Source organism: Corticium candelabrum, chromosome 3 (assembly GCF_963422355.1).
Source record: "Corticium candelabrum chromosome 3, ooCorCand1.1, whole genome shotgun sequence".
Classification (NCBI taxonomy): Eukaryota; Metazoa; Porifera; class Homoscleromorpha; order Homosclerophorida; family Plakinidae; genus Corticium; species Corticium candelabrum.
The window spans coordinates 1,067,988-1,077,973 of NC_085087.1; positions in this window are offsets into that span (position 1 = coordinate 1,067,988).

Consider the following 9,986-nt stretch of genomic DNA (forward strand, 5'->3'; position numbering starts at 1 on the left):
ACAGTAAATTATGAAACTTGTCTGTCTTTCTCTCTCATGTTTCTCTAGCTTTATCCGTGAGACTATGACTCGTTTCAGTCGTTAGGGAGTTTCTGTGGTCTGGCGAACGGTCCGTTGACAATGACGTTCAGCGGGTTCCTGGTGGTCGTTGATGTCCACTAGGCGTGCTGTACCGATGTTCGCGGTCACCGTAATGCCTGCAATCTATATCGAATTGGCTAGTCATTGATCGCTGCGTGGACTACACAGAAACATGTACCCCACTGGGCTCACCTGTCGGGTTGGTGGGCGCTGAGATGGGGGAAAAGACCCCATTTGCCCATTATGGAGGGGCATAGCGACACATAATAAGTCATGTTTCTCTAGCTTTATCCATGAGATATAGACTCGTTTCAGTCGTTGGGGAGTTTCTGTGGTCTGGCGAACGGTCCGTTGACGAGGACGGTCTGCTTTCCTGGTGGTCATTGATATCCACTAGGCGTTCTGTACGAGTTCGCGGTCATCGTAATGCCTGCAATCTATATCGAATTGGCTAGCCATTGATCGCCGTGTGGACTACACAGAAACATGTGCCCTTCTGGGCTCACCTGCCGGGTTGGTGGGCGCCCAGAGGGGGTAAAGACCTCACTTGCCCAGTATGAGGAGCATAATGACACAGTCATCTACTTTACATGGATGATCTGAACCTGTATGGCAGAAACTCTGATCAGTTGGATGGGTTGTTGCACACGGTGCGTACCTTCTCTGATGACATCCAGATGAAGTTTGGTCTAGACAAATGTGCTGTTGCACACTTTGTCAATGGCAGGCTATCTGGACAAAACTCTGAAGTGACGGTAGGAAAAACGGACACTATCAACTGTCTGGAACCGGGTCAAGTCTACAAGTACTTGGGTATAGATGAGAGTGACGGTATTCAGCACAGCGTGATGCGGGAGAGACTCCATCGTGAGTACTTCTGCGGAGTGAAGGTGGTTCTGGGACTGAGTTGTATGGTCGGAACAAGATTCTAACCATCAATGGGTTTGCACTACCGGTTCTCACTTACAGTTTTGGCGTCATTCATTGGGGTGCTCGGACCTGCAGCGGCTCCATCGACGGACGAGAAAGCTCCTTTCTATGCACGGTGTCCACCATCGTTCTGCAAGCGTTGACCGACTGTACACTTCTTGCAGTGATGGGGTAGGGGGTTACAATAGATTGAGTCGACATATCAATCTTGTATTGTGAGGCTGAACTGTTACCTTGCCGACAGTTCTGATCCTTTCACTCAGATAATACGGGAATGTGACTCCGGAAACTCTTCACACTCGATCAAGCGCATGGCTTGTCGCTTTACTGCACAGCTTAGAAGGAGCCTTGCTTCGGACGACAAGTCGCAGAGCTTACACAGGCATGCATCCATCTCGGTTGAAGGTGGCTTCGAGCAAGCGCCTGAAACAGATGCGAGACATTACCGTACGTATTGCAGTTCTCTTTTTGCGGTCCTGGAGCGGGAAGCCTATGCACGGGCAGTATCGCCGTCTCACTGAGCAACCGCCTGTGGACATGAAAGAGACCTACGGATGGCTAAAGGCAGCAAATCTTCCTCCTGCAACTGAGGGACTGGTTGTTGCTGCTCAAGATCAAGCTCTTCGGACTCGGTACTATGAGCGCAAGATTCTACATCGTGATGTCAGTCCTACTTGCCGCATGTGCAGTGTAGGCCTGGAAACAGTCGACCTCATTGTGGCAGGCTGTAGTGCTTTGGCACCGATGGACTGCACTGATCGACACAATCAGGTGGCCTCCATCATTCACTGGGATGTTTGTCGCCATTTTGGGGTTCCAGTGGAGAGCAGATGGTACCGGCATCATCCTGATAGGCTTGTGGAGACGGATGACATTACTATGACGTGCGAGAACACCATCCCCACTGCCAGGAGGATCAAAGCCAATCGTCCAGACATCTGTCTCAGAAATAAGAAGACAAACACTTGTCTTCTTATTGAAATAAGCTGTCCTGCTGATGGCAACATTGGCAAGAAACATGCTGAAAAGTTGGCGAAGTACAGCGACTAACGAGTGCAGATAAGCCGCATGTGGCATTGTCGAACACTGGTGGTTTCGGTGGTCTTGGGAGCTTTGGGCACATTGCACGCAGGGAGGGCGGGCGGGCGCGAGGGCGTGTCATGTGCTTTCTTTAGGTCCACAAAACGCGCGAAGAGTGGTTGGTGAAATATATCAGTTAATCGTGAAGCATTATGTTCTGCTCTAGAGTTGTTACATGGCTTTACCATCCAAGATATTGAACATCTACGGCTCTCGATCCCTAAAGACACCAGTGAAGCTGTGTGATGGTGTTAGAAAAGGTACTATGTTGGCACCCATGTTAGGTAACTATTATTCTGATGTGGTTACAGTGTGGAAACTAGGGAATTATTTTGGCTCGAGCCTAGGTAGGACTAGGCTCGACTGTCCAGCCGGTCATCTCCCCCCGCGGCGGAGAAAGACCGGCTGGAGACATTCGCCACTCAAAGGAAACCTCTGCCACTCTATCCTCCAATCAGGATTTTACACGTTTGGTTAGTGTTTGTGCATGCACGTGTATTTACGATAACTGCTGATAGCAATGCCCGTCGCTATTGGCTCTCTACTAATGAATGGCTTTGTAACTGAGTAGTCAATTGCTTTTACCGTCTGATATCACATTTTGTTATCGTGTGAGCTACACCTGCATGTCGTCTTCTCTTTGTCTTCCTTTTCGTACTTGAAGGACTACGCAGCGCATGCAAAACAACTTCTAGTCCCTCACGGTGTCGTACGTTGCATGCATTGAACGAGTAGACCATCTACAAAGCGTGGTACTTGCACTCAACACAGGGCGACGTGCAGAGCTATGATTTGCGTACATTGCGGTCGACCTTTGGTTGGCCTCTGTGGTAAACTTTGAGTCTAGCGATCTTAGAACGAGAGACAGACAACGAGAAGAGCTGGAAAGAGTCGACATGTTGTTCGTAGACTTGGATGGCACGTGTCGAGAGTACACGTACTTGCGTCAGAGCGAAATTACATTAGCAAAGTGCCAATACCGACGTGCATCCGTATCGAGGATGCACAAACATTGAACGGCACTCTGATTGGAGGAAAGAGAGTCGGCGGTTTGTTTGAGTGGCGAATGTCTCCAGCCGGTCTTTCTCCGCCGCGGGGGGAGATGACCGGCTGGACACTCGAGCCTAAGGTAGGACATTCTTGATGGTGTTACGTGTGTGGCATATGGTAAGTTAGTATTATGTTACCTGTGTGTAATTAGTAACAGTGTAGTGCAATAATACAATCCCTACTGAGCCCGCAGACAACATGGTGTCAGAATAGTGGGATTATGGCAACGTTTCAGATAGCGCCGGCCGAGCAGTTCTATTTCTCTCAGCTGGATAGTTGGCGTCTGGATCAAGCGTTTTGAACGATTTCGATTGGCTTCTGGTCTTTGAGAAAAGGATAAATCCACGCAGATAGCCACATTAGTATATTCGATGGGCTCGAAAGCAGAGTCTATCTTAGCTACCTTCACGTTGACGGGGGACGAGCGCAAAGCGTACGACTCTGTCAAGCAAAAGTTTGATTGTCACGTGAAGAGAAGGCGTGAATTTTTGAACGTGTAAAGTTCAAGTGTAACTGCCCTACACACCTTGTCAGAACACTGTCAATTCGGGGTATTACGTAAGGAGCTAATCAGAGACCGAATGGTTGTGCGACTACGCGATGCAAAGCTATCGTAGACGCTCCAAATGGACGCAGACCTCACCCTCGATAAAGCCATTACGAGAGCTCGAAAAAGTGAGTGGGTGAAGATGTAACAGACTACCGTTCGCAGACATCTCTCCGTGGAACCGCCCATAACACCTGATACGACTGGCGTGGAGACAATACGCACGCAATGGAATGCCTCTTCCAAACATTCCAAACGGACTTGTTCCAGAAGGCTACTACCTACAAAGGCTTGAAAGGCAAATCCTTCATCCCCGCTACTAAACAGACAGGAGACAGCTGTTCCAGATGCGGACAGAAACCGTCGCATGATAGAGCTGCGTGCCCAGCAACAACGGCGAAATGTCATAAGTGTGAACGAGTAGGACATGACGCGCGTATGTGTGGGAACTATAACAGGTGCTTGGATGACCACAGTGAAAGTGAACGGGAGAGAGTCGAGATTTAAGATTGACACTGGTGCAGACGTTACGGTGATACCAGACAGAGTGTACAAAACAATCATCAGTACGCTAAACTGCAAACTGCTACCTGACATTCACTACGTGGTCCAGGAGTAGACTCGTACACCCAGTCCTCTTCCTCGCGCGCGCTCCACGTGTTTTGTCACGTCTTTTTTGTTCCACTCGTTGTCGGGAACAAAAAGCACGTGACAAAACACGTGGAGCGCGCGAGGAGGAGGAATGAGTACGAGTCTAGTCCAGGAGGACATGCATTAGATGTGCGTGCCTCCAAGTCAAAGTGTTGGCCACACAACAAGAACTATTTGTGGTGAGAGGAATGACAAGATGTTTACTTGGCAGACTAGCCATAGAAGCTCAGCAAGTAATGAAATGGTGTGAGCCAGTACACAAAGCTGAAAATTACTAATCTGGCTGATGTTCAAGCTGAATTTCCCAATTTGTTTAAAGGCCTTGGAAAGATGAGTGAAGAGTACACTATCTGTCTGAAATCAGATGCACAGCCATTTGCTTTGTCAACCCCAGACGAATACCTATTATCCCTTTGATGACGAAAGTGGAAGATGAGCTGCTGAAAATGCAAGTCAAGGAAGTGATTTCGAGAGTGGACCGACCCACTGACTGGTGTTCAGGAATGGTTGTAGTTCCTGAGACAAAGGGTTGAGTGAGAAATTGTGTTGATCTGTTTAAACTCAACGAGAGGGTGAAAAGAGAGATTACTATTACCTTCAGTGGAACACACTCTAGCTCAGTTGCAAGGAGCTAGTGTTTTCAGCAAGCTCGACGCAAATGGTGGTTTTTGGCAGGTACTACTGTCAAAGGAATCGGCTTTACTCACTACGTTTATAACGCCATTTGGTAGATTTTGCTACAATAGATTGCCATTTGGTACGCCGGAGTTATTTCAGAAAAGAATTAATGTCAGAGACACTCAATGGTTTACAAGGAAGTTTGTGCTTGATGGATGATATTCTAGTCTTTGGGAAAACACAAGCAGAACATGATCAACGTCTTCGGAAAGTCCTAGAGAAAATACAACAAGCCGGTCTTACACTTAACCAAGGAAAGTGCATATTTTCAACTAACACAGTGAAATTCCTTGGCCATGTTGTTGATCCTTCTGGGATTAGAAGTGATCCCGACAAAATTAATGCAATTAAGGAGATGCCAGAGCCGTCGACTCCAACAGAAGTCAAGAGATTTCTAGGCATGGTACACCAATTGGAAAAGTTTCTTCCAAGATTAGCTGAGAAAACAAGAGCCATTGAAAGCCTTGATTACCTGTAAGTCGGAGTGGATGCATGTGGGGAGACAGTCAACATCGTGCTTTTGAAACAATCAAAGAAGATGTCTCAACCACCGGTTTTAGCTTTATTCTCCAACCAGACCAACAGCTGTGTCATCAGATGCATCAGCATATGGTCTAGGAGCCGTTATTCAACAGAAGCAAGACAATGGAGAATGGAAACCAATTGCATACGCATCAAGGTCACTTACCAGTGCAGAAGCTAGGTATGCGCAGATAGAGAAGGAGGCGCTCTCTATCATATGGGCTTGCCATCGATCCCGTAAGAATTTACTGGGAATGTCATTTCACGTGGAAACGGATCATAAGCCGTTAGTATCATTGCTGAGTACAATCAGGCGTTTGGAAGAACTACCCTTATGAGGTCAACGATTCAGATTACGACTGATGCAGTATCAATTAACTATTTCTCATGTACCATGCATGTCGTAACCTTCATACTCCAGATACCTTATCAAGGAGTCCAGTCTGCGAAAATCGAGCAAATTTGCAAAGCCAGGATTTAGCAACAGCATCTAACGATTATGTCGATCAAATACTTGATTCTCTACTAGTGCAAACAAAAACTTTGGCCAAACTAAGAGAGCAACAAGATGCAGACGAAACGTGCTACTGTGCTACCAGCTGAAGCAACTGTGTAGGAACGGTTGGCCGCTTAGACATAAGCTCAGAGGAGATATCAAGAAATTCTGGGCAATTTCATCAGGATTGTCTGTGGAAGATGGCCTATTACAACGTGGTAGCCGACTGGTTATCCCTACCTCGATGCAAGCAGAGATTTGCATAAGCTTCATTTGGGACACCTTGGCGTTACCAAATGTAGAGAGAGCACGATCAGCAGTTTGGTGGATGGGGGAAGTACGCCACAATTACAGGATAAGATTGAACGATGTTCAATACGCAGCAAACAACGTCCGATACGGTCGAACCTTTGTTGCCAACTGTTTTTCCTAGTCGACCGTGGCAAAACATTGGGTACTGATTTGTTCGAGTGGAAGGGGAAGTCTTTTCTACTAGTCGTAGATTACTACAGATATCCTGAAGTTGTTTCCTTGTGAAACACATTATCCAAAGAGGTGATAGACAAATGAAAGCCATGTTTGCTCGGCACGGCATACCAAAGGAGGTCAGATCAGATAATGGTCCTCAGTACGCCTCGGAGATATTCGCACAGTTTGCAAAAGACTATGACTTTTGCATACAACGAGCAGTCCGTGATACCCTCAATCGAATGGAGAAGCCGAGCGAATGGTACAGACTGTGAAGAAACTTCCAACAAGAAGTAAATATCCTAACCAGGGATTGTTGTCTTATCGTTCAGGCCCATTATCAAATGGATACTCTCCGGCGAAACTTCTAATGGGTAGACAACTGAGAAGTCTAGTTCCAACTACACCAGCTACTCTTCACTACCTAAACGAGTCCCGTACAGAGAAGTACAAGTAAAAGAACAAGTTCAAAGAGGAAAGACAAAGGAGAGATTTGACAAACACCATCGAGCCAAAGAATTACCACCATTATCTCAAAAAGAAAACGTTTGGCTTCCTGATAAATCAGAGAGAGAGGGTCAATTCTACAACAGTCTACAAAACTGAGATCGTATACATCCGTAGAAACAGACGACACATAGTAAAGATCATCATCAACAAAAAGAACCAGTACCAGAAGAACTGAATAACGATAAGAACACAGAAGAACCAACACCAACAGAAAGTCCAGTGCCACATCCACGTTTAATCCAACCAGGACTAACAACAAGAAGTGGTCGAGTTGTGAAGCCACCACAGAAACTAGCTTTATAATTTAAAGTGTGACTATAGAGTGCTGAGTGTTAGAGTTACACAAGTTTCAGTTAGATGTTTTGCTTTCAAGAGCTGGGAAAGGGGATATGTGGCATGTGGTAAGTTAGTCTTATGTTATCTATGTGTCATTGGTATTATAAAGAGTGGAGTGCAATAATACAATTAGTCAAACCCTACTGAGCCCGCAAACAACAACATGTATAACTAAGTGCCTCCCCTACTGTAGCCATTTTGCATGCAATTATTAATAACCAACTTCCAGGGAGAAATGGCGTTAAAGGCAACTAAGGTTTTCTCTGGATAAAGCACGCTAGGATAACAGAAACACCACTGGAAAGGTCATCACGTGCTAAAAGACAAGGTTTATACTATCATCTATGCGCACCGATGGGTTTTGTGCAAACACATCCTAATACTGGTGCAATATTTGGTTGGACAAACACATTTGGTGGGACATTGTCCTATGTCCTACCGTTATTTTCCACACTGCGGTTAACATGTCTCTGCAGAAGCGCCCGGGGAATGGAATTACCATCTTGTTCAACACAAAAGCTGATCCAGCTAGTGGGGAACAGAAACAGATAAGAGATCAAACCTTGATCTCAGATCTTGCACGAGTATGCAGATCACACGTGTCTGCTCAGCAACTCCATGGATAAGTTGGAGATGTTATAACGTCTATATCTGAGCTGGAACTAAATGGGCCTTCCATCAGTGCCCAAACGACAAAAATTCTAAGCATTGACTAAGAACAACAACGTCCAATAAGAGTCGGTTTACAGAGCACAGATGAGCCTGTCTGTAGATGTTGTGGAGAAGAGTGAATACTAACACCAACAACAACCTCCAAGAAGAGTCCAGATCACAGATAAGCTTGTAGATATTGTGGAGAAGTGTGAATACGTAGGAAGTTTTATCATTATACCAACTCTTCTTTATGGCAGTGAGGCTTAGACACCTCTGTCTCAGCACATCAAGACTGCAGGGTCTCTGCATGCGTTGCTTAAGAATCATCTTGGGCATATCAGTAGATGAGAGAAGCAGAGGAATACTGATGTTCTGGTTAAGGCAAGTATTTGAGACTGTGGAAACAATGATCAGGAAGAGAAGGTTTTAAGGTGGCCAGGCCACCGAGCCAGGATGGAGTCTCACTGTATTCCAAGGCACCTGCTGGTTTGCAAGATTAAAAGGGGTAAGCGTTCTGCAGGCGGCCTGAAGCTGAGATGGGTCGATATTTGTGAGCTCAACAGAGATGCACATTGCCCAAGATTGTGTTAAGTGGAGATCCATTAATAGTGGACGCTGTATATGCAGTAACAGAGTTGAATGAGGAAGCTGAGAAAATGGAAAAGATGAAAAAGACGAGAAAAGAAAGAAAGGAGAGAAAGCAAGTATTAGATCAAACCGACCTACAGTGTTCTCAGCCTGCATGGTTGCACCATTACAACACAAACAAGGCAGGTCTTATATTTTTCAATCACAATGACAGAAACATGGAGCATCAGCCCAAAAGATCTCTTGTCACGGCCACCAAAACTTTAATTTAATTAAAGCAAGGCTACATAGATGACGTTCTACTACCAAAATCCGAACGGACTCAGAGATTACATCGAGGGCAAGAAAGTCTACCGATTAGTCATCTTACCGAGTACGTACATCTGGGACTTTGAAGGGTTGCAAGTTCAAATCACAGTGATGGCGAGCTATGGCTTAACTTCTTAAGCAAGAAAACTAACACACGTTTGCTTCTCTCGACTCAGGAGTATGAATAAGTACCTGGTCGTTGACTGGGGTCCTAAGCGACCATCAGCCGTGGCATGACATCAGCCACTGGGGTCCTGGTGAGACTTTGGGTGCTCACACCACAGTTGGCTTCACAAGTCGATGCTCTTGCGAGTGCCTGGCCCAGCTCCAGGAGTTTGCTGGCGCAGGCCCAGCTTAACAGCTGGGGAGGCGTGACCTCTGAGAGGCAGCTCCTGACATTTAGGATCTTTTAGATGTGTGTGTGTACCAGGTTTCTCCAAGCGGTGAGTCCCAGTGCTGTCGAATTTTGCTCGCACACCAGAACCTCGACAGTGAAGGTGTCGCCGTGTTGCAAATACATATGCATATTTACGAAACCAAGAAAAGTCAAACTTCTATAGTTGCCATATTATTACTAGTAAATGAAGCTGTGTTTACACCGTCGCTTCAGAGCTACGAGCGCGCGTGTGTGTGTTTGCTTGTTTGTGTGTGTGTGTGTGTGTGTGTACATGCGTGTGTGTGTGTGTGTGTGTGTGTGTGTGTGGTGTGTGTGTGCGTGTGTGTGTGTGTGTGTGGTGTGTGTGTGCGTGTGTGTGGGTGTGGCACGTGTGTATTTATTATAAATATTAATGTACATTTTATTAATTTTTGTCTATTTACTGTCATTATCATTATTTATTCATTAGCTTGTTGCTTGAATGTATAATTCTTTGAAAACACCAGGATGCGTCGATGTGATTAAAGATAATTAACTAAATATCATCAATTCCCACACTACACTTCGAATTTAGCACAAGTGACAGAAGTGACGTTGTGTGTGTGTGTGTGTGTGTGTGTGTGTGTGTGTGTGTGTGTGTATTTATTGTAAATATCAATGTATATTTATTAAATTTTGTTAAATTATTGTCATTATTATTAATTAATCAT